General features: G+C 39.4%; 1 long non-coding RNA gene across 1 annotated transcript; it reads left to right on the top strand.

The window, feature by feature from the left end:
• Positions 1-2,051: 2,051 nt before the first annotated feature.
• LOC149206750 (uncharacterized) lies at positions 2,052-2,624 on the top strand. The gene is made up of 2 exons (XR_016251947.1): positions 2,052-2,187; positions 2,364-2,624. It is a non-coding gene; the product is annotated as an uncharacterized LOC149206750 (long non-coding RNA).
• The last annotated feature ends 20,691 nt before the right edge of the window (positions 2,625-23,315 follow it).

Here is a 23,315-nt window from a genome sequence, read left to right as displayed (position 1 = left end):
GTGCCACATCCCCAACGGTCGATGCTTCGTGAATCTGGGATATCTGGTCCGTACCCTTTCGCTGTGGGCAGTTCTTGACATAGTGAGGTCCTCCACAGCCCCAGCATTGAACTGGAGGTCTGGCCATTCCTTCACCCTCCGGCCTAACAGGCTGTTCACTTACTCTGGTCTCACTTGTTGGCCTAGCCCGGGGCGCACTTCTTGCTACAGTTCTGCTGTTCAATCCTTTACCAGCTCCCTTACCACCATTGCTGCGACCTCCTTTGTTGTTTCCGACAATCCGATTACCCCTTCTTTCATTCCATCTTTTATTTGGAGCATCCCCCTTCTGTTTATTCTGCTGGTAACAGATCCTCGCTTTGCGGATAGCTTCATCCATTGTCCTAGGATTGTCAAACTCAATCCTTTCTCTTATATATGAAGGTAAGCTGCTCACAAACCTTTGCACCTTGGCTTTTTCCTCCTTGATATAAGGTACATAACGAAGCAGAGAAGTAAAACGATTAATAAATTCGTCCATAGTTTGTTGTCCCAACCGTAAATCATGGAATTCTCTTGCCTTTTCATCGTAGAAGCGCTCGGTCAAATATCTCTCTTTGAAGTATTTCTGAAACTTCTCCTATGTGATGGTCCGTTCACTTACCCCCTTGACAATCTTGATCTCCTCTCACCACAGGGTTGCTTTACCTTGTAACTGGAAAATAGCCAGTCGTGCCTTCAAGTTATGATCATACTCGTACAACTGGAAATATTTGTTCATGTTAATTAACCATGCTTCAGCCGCTTCTTCCTGTTCCCCATCAAAATGTGGGGGTTTAATTTTTCGAAATTCTCCCTGCAGCTCCATCCTCTAACGTTTTGAAGTTTGATGTTCAAGTACATTATCAGAATGGTCCTCCTTACCTTCTGAATTTTCAGGTCCAGTTTGATAGTTTTGTTCTTCTGTCATCTTCTGCTGTTCCGCACTGGGATTAGCTAAGGGTGGGTTCTGCCTGTCCGACAAACTCTTCAGAATTCTCTCTTGTTCCACTGTCAAGCGCGCGTTGTCTTCTCGTAATCGTGCCATCTCATTTTTCAACTCCTGAACAGTTTCCAGTATTGCGAGATTTGTACTACGTGTTTCCTCGCCCAGCTGTACCCACAGCTCTGGGTTTTCCCGAGGGGCGCTGCCGGCTCCCTGCATTTCACTTTTTTTTTTTCCCAGTTGACTATCAGCTGATGTGTTCCTGTATCTCACCCCTAAAATAGGCAGAAACAACAGTTAGTTGGTTTATTAACTCTCTATACATATGTATGGTGTAATTTTCTGCACAGTGAAACATGTCGTTCCTGAGGCCACAGTGTTGAAACTTGGCTCTGATACCAATTTGTCACACCCAACATATACATATACATAGAATTAAAAAAAAAATAAAAATGGCATGAATGGTAACTATATTATATCATATGAACCCCCCCCCATGCCTTACCGCATGTTAGTTTATATGTTGCGTTAATCTATATGCTGCACGGTGAATTTGATTATGGTTTGGACATATGATATTGTATTCAACCCTAAAGCTCATCAACCCTTCAGTACGTGGCATGTATTAAATTGGCGCGGTGATTTTTGGTCCGACCGCAGCCTCTGCCGGCGCCGAGTCGTTGGTTGCCTTTATGGTTCTTGTCCACACTTTGGCAGGTGGCATGGCTTACCCGCTTGGCCATGTGACACCTCGGGTTTCGTCCTCTCGACCTCCCCACTCCAGCTTCCCGCGCTGCATCAACGGCCGAGATTCATTCCTCAGATCGAAGGGCTGGGGTAAGTTCAAGGGTTTTAGGTTAATACTTAAGCCCGCGGAAGCAAGCCTGGGGTTCATTTGCTCCATAAGGCCCGCTCGACTCCTCTCTGGTTCTCAGACACCGGTTCGAATCCACCAGCGCCGTCCTCGAATCCTGTTGACATCCCTGAGGCCGTGGGTTTTCCCATCGAGAGCTTGCACAGGTAATGCATTTATGTTTGCTCGCATGTTCTTCTGCTTTTACCTCTGTCATTTGCGCTCAGAGTTATGATTGTTCGCCCGTCTAAAAGCTCATACTAATTTTGGTTTTCTTTGCTGGAAGTGTATGCAGATGGGCTCGCTACGAGCCCCTTTACCAACGGCGGAATGTTAACCTCGGCGCCTCAGCTCTCACGGCAATTTACAGGTAAGAGGTTGACTCTTGTTTTTCTGGGTGCGAGAGCTCTAAAGCTCCTTCGACCATAATGTATCAACACTTATGATTATTGCAGTCTATTTTCTGATGCTGGTTTTCTCTCGTTTTCGCCCTGATGAGGTGTTTCCTGAGGGGATCCTCACGGCTTATATGTATTTTAATCTCAGGGCTTATATCCTCGACCTGCTCTGGTGAGATATGATATACGGCAGATCTTCTGTGTTCAATCTCATTCGACTGTGAATTTGCTTTGGGCATTCCTACCCTTTCGGGATTTTTGGGCTTTAATGCCTCTGTGTATATTTTTAATTGCAGACTGTATATGAGCTGGCCGTAATGCCAAACTTGCTGGTTAACGCTTTCTCAAGTCGGACCAGTCTACATAATTTGTTTTCAGTTATATAAAAATGTTTTTATTTTCAAAGTTATATTATCCGAGCTCTACTCTAATTTTTGCATTCGATGTTTGTTGTTCAATCTGAGCCCCCTTCTGGGTTGCTTGCATTTTGAACATTATTGATATGATTCGCTATTGTCATTGCTCGTTAATGGTTACCCGCCCCGAATATGGTTAAGCTTGCCCGTCTCTGTGACGGCAGGGTTCTTTCAAGTTTACTTATATTTATGTTAACAGTTTTGCTGTAAATGGTACCATTGTCTCTGTATAACTATGTCATAGAATAGTTCTGTTATTTGATGTCCCCGGCTCGGTTTATACAATAGCACAATATTTCTTTTTCCATTGTAGAAATTGGATTATAACATATGTAGGAAGTTTTACTTTGAAGCATGCACAGGTACTTTGTTGTTGATATGGGTTACTCCGGAGGAATTCCACACAGTCATGCTCACAGCTGTGGTTGCGTATCCTCCGAGTTGTTTTAACCCTAGCATGATTACTGATTGATGCCTCGTTTTTCGATAATATGTATTCGTTTGTTTCCTCTGTTGGTTATAATCTTTGAACATTACTCTTAACGGCAACGGTTGTATCTGGTCCATCGCATGGTTCCACCATTTCTTGCAATCGCAGAGTTTGTTTCTTTTCCTAAAATAATGTGTTAAATTTCTGAGTTCAACAGTCTCTTGCATTTTAAGATTTGTTTATCACCTTTCTGTCGGAGTTCAAAGGGAAAGGTTTACGGCCGGCATTCCTTGCGCAGGGCTTGAAATGTCTCTGTCGCTTGCTCTCGGCACATTAACAGCTGGTTATGCCCTATGGCATTCTGGACCGCTTGTCTTATTATATGTTTCTCTTTACTTGGGACTACCTCTGTCACTCTGTTTATTTCTTTATTATGTCTATCAGTAAATGGTCTGTCATTTAAGTTAGATCTACCCGCCTGTTTTAACTATATTAACAACATGATAGTAATAAAAGGATATGGGACACACAGTTTATTCCTTGACTACTATAAGCCTACTGTGTAATCAGCATTCACTATTTAATTAAATTCTCTGCAATATGAACTCGTACCTGGTTCGCCAGTGTCGTGAATAGGCACTTTAGTAAGTTCACCTGCATTCTGAATCCGCTCTTACCACCCAACCATGAGATCCATCTATAAGATTGGATTCTCCCCCCGAGCCATCTTGCAGGCCTACAGCCCTCAACAAGATATGTGCACCTTGTGCCTGGTTATCTGGTCCTCACCAAACTTAACCAGTTTCTTGTATTTTCCTCTTTTTCCTTTCTTCTGGAAAAAAGATCCTTCTGTCTGTCCCAACAGCACAGAACTTCCTCCCCACTCCCAGGACTTTTCCTGTTTGGGAGGGTGGTTTCAATCAGTTATCACAACTGACTTCTTTCTTTAAAATCCTCCTTTAAGAGGTTGCCAGCATTTCAAGAAAATATTTAAATTTCTCAATAAAGTAGTATATTAGAGTTTTGTTTTTTTTGTAAAATAAAAACAACAACTAGCACACTATCGTTTACCATAGTAAAATTCCACATTTACATCTTCCGGGGTCATTACAAACAGGTTATATTTTTCCAGTTGGATATGCATTGTTTTTTTAAGTACAAATTTATAAGCATTTTTTCAACCTCTAATTCCATTGTTTTCACAGTCATACATATGCACAATGTTTCAATATATTTTAGCGTATGTTTTTTTCAGTAATTTAGGTGACACAAAATTTGTTACATGTGAATGATTGTATTTCCATGATGAAAATATTTTGAATAGCCTATAAAATTTATATTTCAATAATTCATATCTTTTATATTTTGATTATAAGTATTTTTTATATATATATAGTTTTATTTACTAAAATAAGAAATAGGGAATTTTTGTTTTTCTTAATTGATATAGAAAGTTATTTTTATTTATATTAATTTGTTTTTAATATAAAATCATTTTTTTACGAAAAAGAAAAAGAAAAAAAGAATGGTGTGCTTTCAATAAAGTAAATTGTCTTTTTATAATTTCATAAGAATTAATATATTTTATATGATTCTTCTTAGTCTTTATATTTTTTAATAATATATGAATTTTATATTAGTGATTTTGTCTTTCTAAGTATTTTTTTTTATAAATTTATTATTTAATTACTTAATTGAACAATTTTTTTATATATGTTTTTATTGTATATGTAAAATATGTTTCCAATAAACATAAATTTGTATTTTGTAACTTTCATAATAAATCCATTACTTATGTTCACTGTTTTTTTATGTGAAGTTCTTTTACTTTCATGTAGGATGTATATTTATAATATACATTGAGATTTAGGGTCTAGGTTTGGCTAGTTTAGTGTAGGTTAGGCTAGAGAGGGGTGGCATAGGCTAGGAAAGGCTAGACTATTTAGGCTAGGCCAGGCCAAGTTAGTTCAAGTTAGACTAGGCTCGAGTAGGCTACCTTAGGGAAGAGTAGGATAGGCTAGTCTAGCCTAAGCTAGGCTAGACTAGGTTAGGCCAAGCTAGTTTAGGCTATATGCTAGGCTAGGCTACGAAAGCTTAGATTAGGCTAGTGTATGTCAAACTAGGCTAAGCTAGTTTAGGCCACGTTGGGCTAGGTTAGTTTAAGTTAGGCTAGGCTGGGCTAGGGTAGGCTAGGCTGGGCTAAGATAGGATAAGCTAGGCTAAGCTAGGTTGGGCTAAGATAGGATAGGCTAGGCTAAGCTAGGCTATGTTAGGTTAGGCTCAACTAGTTTAGGCTAGATTAGGCATGTGTTAGGCTAGGTTAGATAATCTAGTTTAGGATAAAGTTAGGTTAGGCTAGTTTTTGATAAGCTACTTAAGGTTAGGCTAGGGTAGGCTAGGCTAAGGTAGGATAGGGTAGGCTGCGGTAGGCTCGGATAGGTTAGGCTTAAGATAGGGTAGGGTAGGCTAGGCGAGTCTAGGTTATGCTAGGGTAGGCTAGGTTATGCTAGGTTAGGTAGAGTAGGGTAGGCTAGGTAGGGTAGGATAGGGTAGGCTAGCGTAGGGTAAGGTACGCTAGGTAAGCTAGGTAGGGTAGGCTAGGGTAGGCTAGGGTAGGCTAGGTTAGGTAGGCCAAGTAGGCTAGGCTAGGGTAGGCTAGGTAGGCTTGGCTAGGCAAGGTAGACTTGGCTACGCTAGGTGGACTTGGCTAAGCTAGGGTATGGTAGGTTAGGTTAGGCTAGGTTAGGCTTGGTTAGGCTAGGGTAGGGTAGGCTAGGGTAGGCTAGGTTAGGCTAGGCCCGGCTAGGTACGCTAGGCTAGGCTAGGGTAGGTTAGGGAGGCTTGGTAAGGGTAAGCTATGCTAGGGTAGGGTAGGCTAGGCTATGCTAGGTTAGGTTAGGGTAGGGTAGGGTAGGCTAGTGTAGGCTAGGCTAGGCTAAGCTGGGCTAGGTAAGCTAGGGTAGGCTAGGGTAGCCTCGGCTAGTGTAGGGTAGGGTAGGCTAGGTAGGCTAGGTTAGGCTAGGTTAGGCTATGGTAGTGTAGGGTATGGTAGTGTAGGTTACTTAGGCTAAGCTTGGGTAGGGTAGGATAGGCGAGGCTAGGCTAGGCTTAGGTAGGTTAGGATATGCTAGGCTAGGCTAGGATAGATTAGGCTAGGCTAGGTTAGGGTATGATAGGCTAGTGTAGGGTAGGGTAGGGTAGGATAGGGCAGGCTAGGCTAGGCTAGGGTAGGCTAGCATAGGCTAGGCTAAGCTAGGGTAGGCTAGGTAGGCTAGGCTAGGCTAGGGTAAACTAAGGTAGGCTAGGCTATGCTAAGCTAGGCTAGGCTGGGATAAAGGTTTGACTTAGGCTAGGCTAGGGTAGGCTAAGGTAGGCTAGGCTATGCTAAGGTAGGCTAGGCTAGGCCAGGCTAGGCTAGGCTAGGCTGGGATAAAGGTTTGACTTAGGCTAGGCTAGTCTTAGGATAGGGTAGGCTAGGCTAGGCTAGGATAGGATAGGATAGGCTATGTTAGGGTAGGTTATGTAGGTTAGGATAGGCTAGGTTATGCTAGGCTAGGTAGGGTAGGCAAGGCCAGGTAGGCTAGGGTAGGCTAGTTAGGCTAGGTAGGTTATGGTAGGCTAGGCTTGGGTAGGCTAGGTTAGGCTAGGATAAAGGTTTGACTTAGGCTAGGCTAGGCTTAGGATAGGGTAGCCTAGGCTAGGCTAGGATAAAGGTTTGACTTAGGCTAGGCTAGGCTTAGGATAGGGTAGGCTAGGCTAGGCTAGGTTATGCTAGGGTAGGTTAGGTAGGCTAGGATAGGCTCGGTTATGCTAGGCTAGGTAGGGTAGCCCACACCAGGTAGGCTAGGGTAGGTTAGGCTAGGCTAAGCTAGTGTATGTTGGGCTAGGGTAGGCTAAGTAGGTTAACTAGGCTAGGTATGTTAGGATAGGGTAGGGTAGGCCATGGTAGGTTAGGGTAGGTTAGGCTATGCCAGGCTAGGCTATGGTAGGGTAGGGTAGGGTAGGTTAGGCTAGCTAGGCTAAGCTTGGGTAGGGTAGGATAGGTGAGGACAGGCTAGGCTTAGGTAAGTTAGGATACTCTAAGCTAGGATAGGATAGGCTAGGGTAGGATAGGCTAGGGTAGGGTGGGTAGGCTAGGGTAAGATAGGCTAGCATAGGCTAGGCTAGGCTAAGGTAGGCTAGCATGGAAAATTTTAGGGGCGAATGTTCGCCCTTTGGCGAAATTAAGGGGTTTTAAATTTTTAGTGGGCGAATAATTTGTATCATAGTACATTTTTACAAATTGCCTCAAATAGCCCACCTTATTTTAAGGGAGAGGGTAAAAAAGGTAAATTTAGCCCTTGAAATTAGGAGTTACAACCTTCCATTCGCCCTAATTTTCAAGAATAGGTTTTATTTAAGTGAATCCTATGGGCCAAATACCATATTTATAAAAGAGGTATGGTAAATTAATAAAAATATAAATAAATGAGAGGCATGGTAAATAAATAAAACATTTTTTATATTTGCTCCATAAGTCACCTTATATACATGCAAGGGTGTAAACAAATAAAAATAAAAATAAAGTGGAGGTATGGTAAATAAATAAAACCTCTTTTTATATTTAGTCCATAACTCTCTTTCTATTTATGAAGGCTCCAAAAAGAGGTTTTATTTAAGTGAATCCTATGGGCCAAATACCATATTTGTGAAAGAGGTATGGTAAATTAATAAAAATATAAATAAACGATAGGTATGGTAAACAAATAAAACATTTTTTTATAGTTACTCCATAAGTCACCTTATATTTACAAACACTCAAAAAATGTGTTATATTTAGGTGAAACTTATGGGCAAAATACTATGGGCCAAATATCATGGGCTAGATTATTATTAATACCATGAAAAAAAGCATTATTAACCCTAATATTAGTATTAATAGAAATAAAAATGGCACATGGTATTGACCCATGGTAATACCATGGTATTCATGTGAGCATAGACTATTTAAAGGGGAAGTGGATCAAGAGTAAAAATGGATGTTGTAATTTAATGTATGTTAAACATTTTAACTTGGTTAAAATAAAAAATAAAATAAAAATCAATTATTAACTTTATTAATTTTTATAAATTACTAATTGTAATTTTTAAACTCCAGGTTTATGATAACCCATGGTATTGATCCCTGGTAATACCATGGTATTCATGTGAGCATAGACTATTTAAAGGGGAAATTCTATCATCTTAGATCCATCTTAATTCTGGCTATACCAAGTGCTCAGAGGGATAAATAGATTTCATCCTCCTAAGAGTGGTAGATGTGGAGTTAAGATGGATATAGGTTGGTTTTTATGATAATGAAGATATTAAATAGACTTAGGAAATTATATTGTAAAAACATCCTAAGGTGAATGGTTAAAACTACATTTAGTCACTTCAAAAAATTTAGTAAAAAATACCAATATCTCAATTAATATTGGTTTTTAACAAAAAAAATTCAAAACAATGAAACCTTATTACTCTTTCCGCATCACCCTCACAGAAGATTTCTCACCATTTTTCAAACATTCTCAATATGATATCTTCATGAAAAAGTTTAGGTACTGATGTTGGATTAGTTGTTTGAAAAATAAGTTGGTTTGTACAACCTTTTATTTTTTGTGCTATTCTTAGTTTGTCCTAATGATCTGTAGGGGTTGGAGCCACTGCACCATATTTTCCTAAAAGGTGGAGATTGTTCACCAAAAAGGAAATTAATCTACATGTTACAACGTTGTTAAAAAATGTGAGACCTATGAGGGTAGTGAATTATGCTAATAGGCAATTTAGATTGGGAGAGACGTAATTAAATTTTATTATTTAATTGAAGATTTCCAATTAAAATAATAATAAATCTACATTTATATATTCATATATTGATTGGAAGGATTCTCACAATGGTCACTTCTTTCAATTAGATCCCCTTGAAGCCCTTGGGATACCTAATACTTTCTTATATAATATAGTTGGGGCTTGCTACTTGTTGGCGTGTTGGGGTAAACAAACTTGATTTGTTTTCTTATCTCGCAGTTGGAGTCTATGGAATAAGAAAGAAATTTGATAACTTGAAAAAGTGGTAGCTTGACAAAAATTGTAGAGAAAAGATTAATCTCTCCTACCTTGACAAAACTCGTTGCCAATATCAACACCTACAGGAACTTTGTTGTGGAATATTATCAAAACTAATAGAAGGATATGAAAGAGCGCATTGTAAGAACCTTGACAAACACGACCACTGAAACTTGGAACATTGTTTATAGGAAGAGAAAATTATGTTTCTTTTTCCAAACATGTATGTTAGTATATCACAGTTTAATGAATATGTTTTCTTATTATCATATATGGTTTCATACTTTAACAAAACATTCGCCAAGACTTCACAATGTTTTATTATTCAATAAAAGATTTGCAAAGGTCTTACAAGATTTTATAATTTAGTGAAATATTCTCCATCACTGTACAAGATAATATAATCTGGTGAGAGATTCGCCAAAAAAATTATATATACATATTATATTATTGATAAAATCGCCTCCCATTTTTCCTATGTGTCATGGGGATTAGCCCATTTATTATACATATAAATTTAGGGTGGTTCTTAAAATTTTCCCTGCAGGCTAGGCTAGGGTAGGTCGGGATAGGGTTGGGTTAGGTAGGCTAGGATAGGCTTAGGATAGAGTAGGTTAAGCTAGGTTATGTTAGGGTAGCCTATGTAGGCTAGGATACCCTAGGTTATGCTAAGTACGTTAGGCTAGGCTAGGCTAGGCTAGGTAGGGTAGGGTATGGTAGGCTAGGCTAGGCTAGGCTGGGTAGGCTAGGCTAGGGTAAGCTAGTCTAGATTAGGCTAGGCTAGGCTAATCTAGATTAGAGTAAGCTAGGCTAGCTTAGGGTAGATTAAGCCATGCTAGATTAGCCTAGAATAGGTTAGATTAGGCTATGCTAGGCTAGTCTAAGTTAGGTTAGGGTAAGCTAGATTATGCTAGCCTAGATTAGGCTAGATTAAGCTAGATTAGGCTAGACTAGGCTATGCTAGGCTAGGTTAGATTTGGCTAGATTAAGATAGGATAGGCTAGGTTGTATTAGGCTAGGCTAGATTGGGGTAGGTTAGATTAGGCTAGGTTAGGATAGGCTAGGCTAGGTCAGGCTAGACTAGATTAGGCAAGATTAGGCTAGATAAGGCAAGATTAGGCTAGATTAGGCTAGGATAAGCTAGATTAGGCCATGCTAGGCTAGGCTAGGCTAGATTAGGTTAGCCTAGATCAGGCTAAATTAGGTTAGGCTAGACTAGGCTAGATTAGGCTAGGCTAGGTTAGACTAGATTAGGCTAGATTAGGCTAGGCTAGATTAGACTAGACTAGATTAGGCTAGGATTGGCTAGATTAGCCTAGATTAGGCTAGGCTAGGCTAGATTAGTCTAGGCTAGATTAGTCTAGACTAGATTAGACTAGATTAGGCTAGATTAGATTAAATTAGGCTAGACTAGATTAGTCTAGATTAGGCTTGACTAGACTAGACTATCCTACACTAGACTAGACTAGACTAGACTAGCCTAAACTAGCATAGCCTAAACTAGACTAGACTGTCCTAGCCTGAACTAGACTAGACTAGCCTAGCCTAAACTAGACTAGCCTAGCCTAGCCTAGTCTACACTAGACTAGCCTAGTCTAGACTAGACTAACCTAGTCTACACTAGACTAACCTAGTCTACACTAGTCTAGACTAAGATTGTTTAGGCTAGTTTAGGCTAGCCTAGGTTAAGCTAGCTTAGCTTAGGTTAGGCTTGCTTAGGTTAGGTTAGCATATATAGTTTAGGCTAGGTTAGGCTAAGCTAGTTTATGCAAATCTAGTTAGGACTAGGTTAGGATAAAGCTATGAAAACTAGTTGGGCGACATTATTTTAAGCTAGATTAGGCTAGGCTAGGTTGTGCCTCGCTAGATTAGTCTAGGCTAGGCTACACCTTGCTAGATTAGGTTAGGTAAGGCTACGCTATGCTATTTTAGGCCATGTTGTGATAGGATATAGGCTATGCTAACGTTATTTTGGCTATGCTAGGCTAGGCTAGCCTAGGCTAGAGTAGGGTAGGGTAGGGTATGTTATTTTAGGCTAGGCTAGGCTATGCTAGTTGAGGATAGGCTAGGCTAGGCTTGTTTAGGCTAGTTTAGGCTAACCTGTGCAAGACTAGGGTAGTTCATGCTAGTTTATGCTATGCTAGGAAAGGCATGTTGAGTTTAGGCTAGCATAGTCAAGTCTAGTTTATGTTAGGATAGGTTAGGCTAAGTTAGGCTAAGCTAGGTTAGGTGAGGACATGCCAGGTTAGGCTAGGCTAGTTTATGCTATGGTAGTGTAGGATAGGTTAGGCTAGGATAGGCTAGACTAGTTTAGGATAGGTTAAGCTAGGCTAGGCTAGGTTATGCTAGGCTAAGCGAGATTAAGATATGCTAGGCTAGGCTAGGCTAGTTTCAACTAGGCTATGCTAGGCTATGCTAGCTTACACTAGGATAATTTGGGCAAGGCTAGACTAGTTTACACTAGGCTAGGTTAGCCTAATTTATGCTAGGCAAGGCTAGGTTAGGCTAGTTTATGCTAGGACAGTTTGGGCAAGGCTAGGCTAGGTTACACTAGGATAGGTCAAGCTAGGCTATGCTAGTTTAGGCTTTTCTCATTTAGGATAGGTTAGTATAGGCTAGGGTAGGCTTGTCAAGGTTTTTCTAGTCTAGTTTAGGCTAGGTTAGCCTAAGTTAGACCAAGCTAAGTTAGGTTAGGATAGTTTAGTATACTTTAGGCTACATTATGCTATGTTAGGCTAGTATGGACTAGTCTAGTTTAGGTAAGGTTAGGTTAGGCTAGTTTAAGCTAGGCTAGGCTAGTTTAGGTTAGATTAGGTTAGTTTAAGCTAGTTTAGCTTAGGCTAGGGTAGTCTAAGCTAGTTTAGGCTAGGCTAAGTTAGGCTAGTATATTGTAGGCTAAGGTATGTTAGGCTAGGCTAGTTTATTCTATGCTAGGCTAGGTTAGGCTAAGCTATTTTATGGCAATCTAGGTTATTCTATGCTATCTTAGGCTAGGTCAACCTAGGTTAGGCTAGGGCAGGATAGGGTAGGCTAGACTAGTGCAGGCTAGTTTAAGTTTGGGTAGGTTAAGCTAGTTTAGGCTAGGGTAGGGCATGGTAGGGTAGGCTAGTCTACACTAGTTTTACTTAAGATATGTTATGCTAGCATAGGCCATGTTAGGGTAGGATAAACTATGCTAAAATAGTCTAGGGTAGTCTAGGCTAGGCTAGGCTAGGCTACTGTAGAATAGGTTAGCCTATGTTAGACTAGTACAAACTAAGCTATATAAGCTAGGCTAGTACAAGCTAGGCTATGTTAGGCTAGGCTAGTTTGGGTTGGGATAGGATGGGCTAAGAAAGCTAGGCTATGATAGACTAGGCTAAACTAGGATAGGCTAGGATAAGATTATGCTAGGGTACACTATGGTATGCTTGGATAGTGTAGTTTAGGCTAGGCTAGGATATGTTATTTTAGGCTAGGGTAGGCTATGCTAGTTTAGGATAGGCTAGGCTAGGCTTGTTTAGGCTAGTTTAGGCTAGCCTAGGCCAAGCTAGGTTAGTCTAGGAAAGGCTAGTCTAGTTTAGTCTAGTGTAGGCCAGTCTAGTTTATGTGAGGCTAGGTTAGGCTAAGTTAGGCTAAACTAGGTTAGACGAGGTTAGGTGAGGTTAGGTTAGGCTAGTTTAGGCTATGATAGTGTAGGATATGTTAGGCTAGGCTAGGCTAGGCTAGGCTATTTTAGCCTAGGTTAAGCTAGGCTAGGACAAGTTATACTAGGCTAACCTAGGTTAAGCTAGGCTAGGCTAGGGTAGGCAAGTTTCAACTAGGCTATGATAGGCTAGGCTAGGCTATGCTTGTTTAAACTAGGATAGTTTGGGAAAGGCTAGACTAGTTTAGACTAGGCTAGGTTAGGCTAATTTATGCTAGGCTAGGCTAGGTTATGCTAGTTTAAGCTAGGATAGTTTGGGTAAGGCTAGGCTAGGTTACAATAGGATAGGTCAGGCTAGTTTAGGCTTGTCTCGTTTAGGCTAGGTTAGTCTATGCTAGGGTAGGCTTTTCAAGGTTAGGCTAGGATAGTTTAGGCTAGGTTAGCCTAGTTTATGCTAGTCTAAGTTAGGTTACTTTAGGCTAGGTTATCCTAGGTTATGCTAGTTTGGGCTAGTCTATTTTAGGTAAGGTTAGTCTAGGGTAGGGCATGGTAGGGTAGGCTAGACTAGGCTAGTTTAACTTAAGATATGTTATGTTAGCATAGGCCACGTCAGGCTAAGATAAACTAGCCTAAAATAGTCTATATGTTAGGCTAGGGGACAGTATGGTATGCTTGGCTAGTGTAGATTAGGCTAGGCCAGTCTAGACTAGGCTAGGCTATGATAGTGTAGAATAGGTTAGCCTATGCTAGGATAGTACAAACTAGGCTAGCACGAGCAAGGTTAGTACAAGCTAGGCTATGTTAGGCTAGGCTAGTTTAGGTTCGGATAGGTTGGGCTAAGAAAGCTAGGCTATGATAGACTAGGCTAAACTAGGGTAGGCTAGGATAAGGTTATGCTAGTGTACGCTATGGTATGCTTGGATAGTGTACATTAGGCTAGGGTAGGCTAGACTAGCCTATCTTATTTTAGGCTAGGCTAGTTTAGTATAGGCTAGGCTAGGCTTGCTTAGGCTAGTCTAGGCTAGCCTAGGCTAGGAGAGGCTAGTCTAGTTTAGGCTAGCGTAGGCCATTCTAGTTTATGTTAGGCTAGGTTAGGTTGAGTTAGGCCAAGCTTAGTTAGGTGAGGTTAGGTGAGGTTAGGCTACGCTAGTTTAGGCTATGATAGTGTAGGATAGGTTAGGCTAGTCTAGGCTAGGTTATGCTAGGCTAACCTAGGTTAAGCTAGGCTAGGCTAGGTTATGCTAGGTTAATCTAGGTTAAGCTAGGCTAGTCTAGGCTAGGCTAGGCTAGGTTATGCTAGTTTAAGCTAGGATAATTTGGGAAAGGCTAGACTAATTTAGACTAGGCTAGGTTAGGCTAATTTATCCTAGGCTAGTCTAGGGTATGCTAGTTTAAGCTAGGATAGTTTGGGCAAGGCTAGGCTAGGTTACACTAGGATAGGTCAGGCTAGTTTAGGCTTGTCTCATTTAGGCTAGGTCAGTCTAGGCTAGGATAGGCTTTTCAAGGTTAGGCTAGGACAGTTTAGCCTAGTTTAGCCTAGTTTAGGCTAGTCTAAGTTAGGTTATCCTAGGTTAGGCTAGTTTCGGCTAGTCTAGTTTAGGTAAGGTTAGGCTAGGCTAGTTTAAGCTATGGTAGGCTAGTTTAGGTTAGATTACGTTAGTTTAAGATAGTTTAGGCTAGGCTGTGATAGTCTAAGCTAGTTTAGGATAGGCTAAGTTAGGCTAGGATATGGTAGGATAGGGTGTGTTAGGCTAGGCTAGTTTATGCTATGGTAGGATAGGTTAGGTTAAGTTATTTTATGGAAATCTAGGTTATGCTATTCTATCTTAGGCCACGGAAACCTAGGCTAGGGTAGGGCAGGGTAAGTCAGGCTAGACTAGTGTAGGCTATTTTATGTTGGGGTAGGTTGAGCTAGTTTAGGCTAGGCCAGGCTAGGCTAGGCTAGGCTAGTCTAGGCTAGTTTAACTTTAGATATGTTATGCTAGAATAGGCCACATTAGCTTATGATAAACTATGCTAAACTACGCTAGGATAGGTTAGGATAGGGGGTGGTATGGTATGCTTCGCCAATGTAGGTTAGGTGAGGGTAGTCTAGGCTACGATACTGTAGGCTATGGTAGCCTATGCTATGCTTGTACAAGCTAGGCTATGTTAGGCCAGTTTAGTTTAGGTTGGGATAGGATGGGATAGGAACGCTAGGCTATGATAGACTAGGCTAATCTAGGCTAGGCTAGGATAAGGTTATCCTAGGGTAGTTTATGCTAGGATATGATAGGCTAGGCTAGGATAATGTACGTTAGGGTAGCCAAGGCTAAGTCATGTTAGGCTAGGCTAGTTTAGGCTATGATAGGCCAAACTAGGAAATATAAGCTAGGATAGACTTGTTTAGTCTAGGTTACGCTAAGATAGGCTAGGTCAGGGTAGACTAGGATAGGCTAGTGTAGGCTGAGTTAGGCTAGGGTAGGCTAGCCTTCACTAAGATAAACTTTGCTAAAATACGCTAGGATATGTTAGGATAGGGGTGGTATGGCATGCTTGCCCAGTGTAGGTTAGGCTAGGGTAGTCTAGGGTAGGCTAGTGTAGGCTAGGGTAGCCTATGCTAGACTTTTACAAGCTAGGCTAGTACAAGCTAGGTTATTTTAGGCTAGTCTAGTTTAGGTTGGGATAGGATGGGATAGGAATGCTAGGCTATGATAGACTAGGCTAAACTAGGCTGGGCTAGGATAAGGTTATGCTACGGTATGTTATGGTATGCTTGGATAATGTAGGATAGGGTAGGGTAGTATAGGCTAGGATATGATAGGCTAGGCTAGGATAATGTAGGTTAGGGTAGGCAAGGCTAGGTCATGTTAGGCTAAGCTAGTTTAGGCCATGATAGGATGGACTAGGAAATATAAGCTAGGATAGACTAGTTTAGGCTAGGTTAGGTTAGGATAGGCTAGGTCAAGGTAGACTAGGATAGGCTAGTGTAGGTTGAGTTTGGCTAGGGTAGACTAGCCTACACTGACATATAGGTTAGCCTAGGGTAGGATAATCTATGCTAGGGTAGGTTAGGATAGGGTGCACCAATTTAAGCTAGGTTATGCTAATTTAGGTTAGGCTAGTATAGGTTGGGCAAGTTTAAGCTAGGCTAGGTTAGGATAGACTATTTTAGGCAAAGGTATGGTAGGCTAGGCTAGGGTATGCTATGTTATGCTAGTTTAGGCTAGGCTAGGCTAGTTTAGGCTAGGCTGCAGTAGTCTAGTTATTCTTAGGCCAAGAATGGCTAGTCTAGTTTAGGCTAGGCTAGACTAGGATAGTGTGGGATAGGTTAGGTAGGCTAGGTTAGTCTAGAATAGTTTAGGCTAGGTTAGGCTAGGCTAGTTTAGTCCAGACTAATTTAGGCTAGGCTAGGAAAGGTTATTTTAGTCTCAGCTAACTAGGCTAGGTTCATTTAGGCTAAGCTAGTTTTGTCTAGGTAGGTTACTTTAGGCTAGGCTAGTCTAGGCTAGGCTAGTTCATGCTACACCATGTTGGGCTAGTTAGGAGAGGTCATGTTAGGTTAGTTTAGGCTAGGCTAGGCTCAACATGGAAAGGCAAGGCTAGGAAAGGATATGATAAGTTAGGCTAGGATAGGCGACAACCCTTATCTCGATTGCAGGTTCTCATTCCATACTTATGTCGTTTTTTGGGCCCACCTCCTCGTCTCTGTTTACAAAGATGGACATTGAGATTCATTATCAGAATTGTTTATCATCTAAATGGTTTCTAGTAGCTGGAAGATTATCTCTGACGTCTATCATTGTCTCCACGTCGTCTATTGGGAGCTCGAGGCATGGAAATCAATTCAACATACCATGCTACATTGACCCATAGTAATACTTGTCCAAAGAAATAAATGCACACTCAAATAGTTAACACATCGTAATTTAGGTGAACAAATAGTTATCGTACCCCACAAAGTAGTGGGCTTTAACCCTCATGGTAAGTAAATTTATTTATAATTATTAGAATTTTTATAAGAATGATTTGTATTGGTAAGTCAAATTTATTTATAATTATTAGAATTTTTATAAGAATTATTTGTATTGATTTAGGGTAACGTTAGATTTAAAAAATAAATTAAAATATTAATATTAGAGAAATAGTTATTAATAATTATTTTGAAAATTTTATTTAAATAATTTTATATTTTAAAATTAATAAAAACTTTTCAATTTAAAAGAGTCACAGTATATGAAGATCTTTTTTTTATATTAAATTTGATTTTTTTTCCAAATTTATAAATAAAAAATAATTTTATCATAATTAAAAAGAAAAATAAACATATTTATTTGGTTTATGTTTTTTTTAATTAAAGACATTATAAAATACCGATAATCTCACTTTCATTGTGTTTACTAGATTTTTTTTGTTGACATTACAACTAAAAAGATGTGGTAAGAATATTTCACTATCACTCTCAACCATAAATAAAAGACATAGTCTAACTAATAGATGAAATGACCATTTTGTGAGATATCAATATATATGTTAAAATGTTATATTGATGTATACACTAGGTATATGTATGGTATATATACAAGTATATATACCAACTAGAACAAAATGTATATCCATACCATCATGTATTCAGTCATAGATTAAAGCCTTTATAGACCCATTTTCAATTATTCTAGCCACACTATCCACCAAAATACATGACCATCGAACAAACTTGACTAGATAATGACATATTATATTAAGCCACATCAAATTGAGCACATGTATAAACTGATATATTGTTATAAATTGATGTATTGACATATTGATATCGATGTGTTGTCAATATATATATATATATATATATATATATATATATAGATATACACCTAAATGCTTCTATGAATTCATCTGAAGATTACACCATGGATGTCGAATATTCACTATTCTTTCGACCTCTCTCCTACCTAATTTTTTGGCCATAAGAGAAGCTTAGAAACTAATTACAAATTGTCAGAATTGACTAAGAACCCAAAAATAGAAGGACCATAATGTCCAAAAGACCCCTAAGATAAAGACAACCCACATAAATCAAGGAATAGGAGGATTAACTAGATGGTTACCTAGTGAATTTGGATTCCTGGGTTCCCCGTGGACATGGAATTCTTAATGAGCCAATCTCCCATCCATGTGTTCAATTATCTAAGATAGTCTCCTCTGGCCCATCAAAGTGAAGCCAAACGAAACTACATATTTCATTGATTGTGCTACAAATCATTCATGAAACTTATGACTTAATTACAATCATCTTGACAATTTTTCCCCAGTTGTTCCAAGGGAAGGGTGACATGCCACAAATGGCACTTCAAGGTGCTAAAAGGTGAAGGAAGAACTACATGACCAAGAGAAGGGTCGAATTATGGGCCACTTCCTCCTCTAACTCTACCTCCATTCCTCCTTATCCCTCCATCTCCATAGCTGCACACAGTGTTCTCAACTCTCTACCCTCTTGGTCCTATTCCTTTCTGCACTCTATCACATTGCTTGCACATTTTCAAACCAACCCCATCCTACTGATACCAACACCTTACCTCTAGTGTTACATGAAGATCTGACAATACTTCCAAACCCTAGTACCTGACATTAAATTTCTAGAAAAGCCAATTCCATACCTCTCTTAAGAAAGGAAACCCCCAACAAAAGTTGTTACCTTTCTTTATCGAATTGCTTTCACAGGATGGCAATGTCCTCTTCCCCCCAATGACTTCATCACCAACCAAATTAATAAAACAACACCTAGAATAGAAGTGTTGATCCAGAAGCTATGAATACAAACTAGATGAGGTCGTCTAAAATAATCAACACTAGGATGGGGAGTCCTGCTTGTAGAATAATCCCATAAACATAAATACACATGGAAAAGAACATTGGGCTCCCTACGCATACTACCACATCAACCCCTATCTCCATCCTCAAATGGAGGGCCTTGAAGCTAAACAAAACTCCCATGTAACCAACTCAAACATCGGGGACGAAGGATATGCTTTTGGCTATCAATTCCAACCACAATTGACCTTGTTGCCTCCAAAACCCAAGATTCCCTCAATAGAAAATAGGAGCACAAGGTGAGAACATAGCTAAATGACTCCACCCCCTGACTAAAGAAAAGAACTACACTATGAAGGCCAAAGGGAAAACCAAGGAAGCTTACCAAATTGATTGATATAGAACACCAGCTCAGAAATGCCCCACCAGTTGTCGAATTTAGAGTGTCCTTTCCTCGCTCTAAACGTTTCTAGTGGAAACATGAACCCAACTTGTTAGCCTCACTAAGGTCGTAACTTGGTACGATTGGCCTCCAATAATACGATAGGGAAATCCCCACTTGCATACAAAAATCTTTATTGTAGAGTACCATAATCTAAGGATCATGCACATTTTGGTGACCTTCAGAAACTCTTCACATCCTTTGCCACCATCACAAACCATCCATACCCAGACATGCAAATACAAAGATTAATCTCGCCATCTCGTGTATAAGCCTACCACCCAAGATCTCGAAACTTCCATGTGTTATGTTATGCATGTTTCCCATACACCACATGTACCCTAATTCAAATAATGAGAAGGGGATGAGCCCCTCCCCCATCCCCCATATGACGTTGATCATCTACCTCCATTCGGGGGCTTTGTGTCACTCTCCAGGATACTACTCAACTACTCGGTTCAAATATTGAAATTTTGTGGTAGCGAATTCTGAGTGAGCTCCAGGCTAGAATATTGGCTTCCATAATTCACCAACATATCTACAACTTTGTTTCCCAGTCATTTTGAATGCGTCGTGATGACACAAGGGAAGGAGAGTACTAGGTTTTGAATTTTATTCACCAAAATATCAAGGCATCATCCCTTAATGACTTTTTGAATCAAAGATCCATTGATTATTTTTTGAACCACATTCACAACCAACTATGAATCTCCATTATCCTGTTACTTAGTATATCTCACTTCATGAGCCTTGAATAGACCTATTTCTAGAGCTTTGAATTCTGCCATGTTATTACTAGTATACCCAAATTATCCAACATAAAACCTAAAAGGATGGTCACCATCATCACAAAATATTCCCCCATACCCAGCAGGCCTAGGATTTTCTTTAGATGCCGCATCAAAATTAAGCTTCATAAATCCTTATGGATGAAGGGAAAATGTTGTTGGAGACAGGCCAAGACCACTAACTCACTCAGAGTCATCCAATGCCACCATATTTTGCAATATTTCTAAGTCTCATAAAATTTGAGCTTCCTTTCCTTCCACATTCCAATCGTCTTCTTCATACTTCTTAGTAAGTATCATTTCTTTCATATTAAGCTTCTTGTATTTCCATATAGAATCCTATGTGTTATTTAGATCCTTGAATATGATTCTATTATGTTATTTTCATACATTCCACAAAAGGAAACCCAAAACCAAACCACGAGACCTATTCACAATCAGATTTTTGAAAAGAGAGGGGTTCCAAGATTCAATTGTTTCCCACAAACTCTTAGGGGAGTAGCCTAAATAGCCAAAATTGCTACAAATCCTAGACCAGAGAATTTCCATTCTTACAAAAGTGTTGAACAAATGGTTAATTCTTTCCTCATATTGTTGAGAGATGGGGCACCATGATGGTCCTGTGTAGCATTTTCTCCTCAAAAGGTCCTATGTTACAAGTTGACATCAACCAACTAACCATAGGAAGCTCACTACCTTCGTCCATAACTTTCATTCCCAAATATTCGATCAGAGGGGATCTTTTAGATTTCCTTGAGATTTTCCATAATTTTATGGTGAAAAAAACCTATGTTTAATATCCCCATCTCATCTTGTCCCCACCTCGCACTACCTGAATCTTTCTTTCTTTTTGTTATGTATCCATAATTTGTTATTCCTCTGAAAAATGTCCTCGTCCTAGTTATCCCATGTTTCCATTCTCGATAGTAATCTTTCAAGGATATTTCTTTCTAGAAATTTGGGACCACTACTACCAGTGTCCTTATGGTTTACTCTTTAATACATATTAACTTCTCTCCTCTCTCCAGCCTTGGGAGTTTTTGCCAATAATTTTCCCAAAACTTGGTTGTTCCATCATCTCTAATCTCCTAGAACAGGTTATCTTGTATAAAACGTTTTTGTTCCAATGCTATATTTCATATTAATGACACTGATGGGAAATATTACTATTTCACTTTATTAGCTTGAGTGGTCACCAGGTTGCATTTCCTATTGCATATTAGTTTCCACAAACCTTGACCTCCCTGTAGCCATCTCAACCATAATTTTTCTGCCATGGTTTTGGTAGGGAACCCATTTAAAATTCAATATTTCTCACCAGATTCCTTTGCACCAAATTATTGGTATTGAATAAATACATGCTAGATTTCTCCCCATTTATCATCATGCCAGAGGCCACATGAAAATTTGAGAGAGATCTAATGCCCACATCTCTTGAATAGTTGGCTCACTAAATAACTAATATCATCCACGAATTATTAATGAGTGATGGTAAAATTGTAACACTACTACAAATTTCACTAAAATATAATGATCGAGTGTTGGACATTCAATAGAATTCTATCGTGACTCTGAGAGGCCTCATTTTCCAAGCTTGTCGGTAGAACTCGATTGAGTAATTGGTGGGACAAATGGCCATCAAATATCTGATTATAGCGTCTATTCAGAAAAATGACTACAAGAAGATGAATACTCTATCAATCATTTGACGTGATGTCCATCGGATAATCGACGACATCTTGCTAAAAAATCAACAAATTAGACAATCAAAATCCAACAATGAGGCATCAAGTAGTCGATGGGAAATATTTTAGCCTCTAGTCAGATAAATGAAAAATAACAAATGAATAGTCTGTCAGGTATCTAACCCCATTCTCACTGGGAATTCCACAAATTCGATAATAAGATTCCAACGACATGCATCAGATAGTCGATGGACCTCTAGCATTGAACCAAAGGCCAAGTTGCACATCCCACTAGGTTTTTTGACATGTCATTATCGAAACACCAATGGATAATATGAAGGATGTGATTTATATATGATGACTAGTTATGATATTTGGAGGTAGAAAAATTGACATCTACTGTTGTTCTTCCATCTGTTGTGTTATACATCTGACGACCACTTCCGACCTTTCGGTGTTGAGAAGCTAATGATTTGTCCAACAAACTATATTCTTAGATAATAGAATAAATGGTGAATCCAACATTTCCTTTGTGTATCCGATATTTTTTGCATCATAAATCTGATGGTTAAGGGACTACTAAAAAAATGATATTCAGAGAACCAGGATTCCTAGTTTCGATAGGAAGTATCACACCGATCAAGGGGTAGTTTTTCAAGAATTCTTGTATGCCCAATACCCATCATCATGACTCCATGTTGACCCAACGATGGGGCTAACACCTCCCATCATATTGTTCAACTTTCACTCATATCTCTGCATCTAATATCATCAAGAGATTTTAAATCCCTTAATGCTACAACTGATAAGGTGCATTACACACGAACCCATGCACATTTCAATTCTCTTTTAACTCCCAACATGATCAGACAACCCACACTCTTTCCATCCAATGGTCAATGTGTCACGTTGGATGAGAAGATGATACTTTTATAACGCCTTTCTGTCAAGCAATATGATCCAATGGTTGTGATCGATGCATATCAATGACTTCCATGATATATCAGAATGTCAAGTGTGTGGGAGTTGAAGACCTTGACTTGACCCAATATGTTGTTGCTATGACCTATATCAACCAAATTGGTTAGAAAATAAAAAAATGTTTAATGAAAGGGGTAAATTCAGAAATTAACTCACATTCTAGTTGATCCTACTGCATTGTCGAACCCTCTGGACCGTGATAAAAAGCCATGTGACTGACCTACCACAACTTCCACCATTATAGAATTTTAGTATTCCTATATGTTGTCTTAAACCAAATTCAGGATAAAGGGATGAGTCACGAACCTTTAGGTGAAATCCTTGTCAACCCCTTGGTATATTGGCCTTGTCTCCAAGTCATGTCGACTGATTAGCATGGGAAAACTACTATTATAAGTAGCTCAACTTTCATTCTAGACATATAATTTGGTATTTCATCTGAAGTACAACAAAAAGTGCAAAAAAGAGAAGTAGAAGCCTCTCTTCCAACACAAGAAGAAGGAAAAAAAACCTGAGTTGTTTAGGCACTGTTTTTCTTACCTCTTCCTCACATGTGTGGCATATATTAAAGGTTCTATAGTAGGATTTCCTCAGTCAGTGAAGAAGCCAAGAAGAATATCTTTATCTCAGCATATATCATAGATGAGGTCATAAGATTGAGTCTCCTAGTCAAGCGATGAAGGAAGATACATCCAAACAACTCAGATGTGAGAATTGGAAGGTTATAAGATAAGTTGAGGTTGTATATCTGTGGATGAAACCAAAATTTCAGTAGTGCAAATAGTTTGACTTGTGTTGACCATAGGAGACGTAAATAACAACAAGAAGGAATTTATCAAGGAAGGTTTGTGACTTGGCC

The sequence above is a fragment of the Pinus tabuliformis genome, chromosome 1_2 (genome assembly GCF_031772625.1).
Source record: "Pinus tabuliformis cultivar Carrire ecotype Pingquan chromosome 1_2, CPIR1, whole genome shotgun sequence".
In the NCBI taxonomy this organism is placed as follows: Eukaryota; Viridiplantae; Streptophyta; class Pinopsida; order Pinales; family Pinaceae; genus Pinus; species Pinus tabuliformis.
The sequence above is the reverse complement of the archived record's forward strand: the minus strand, read 5'-3'. Positions and strand labels throughout refer to the sequence as shown.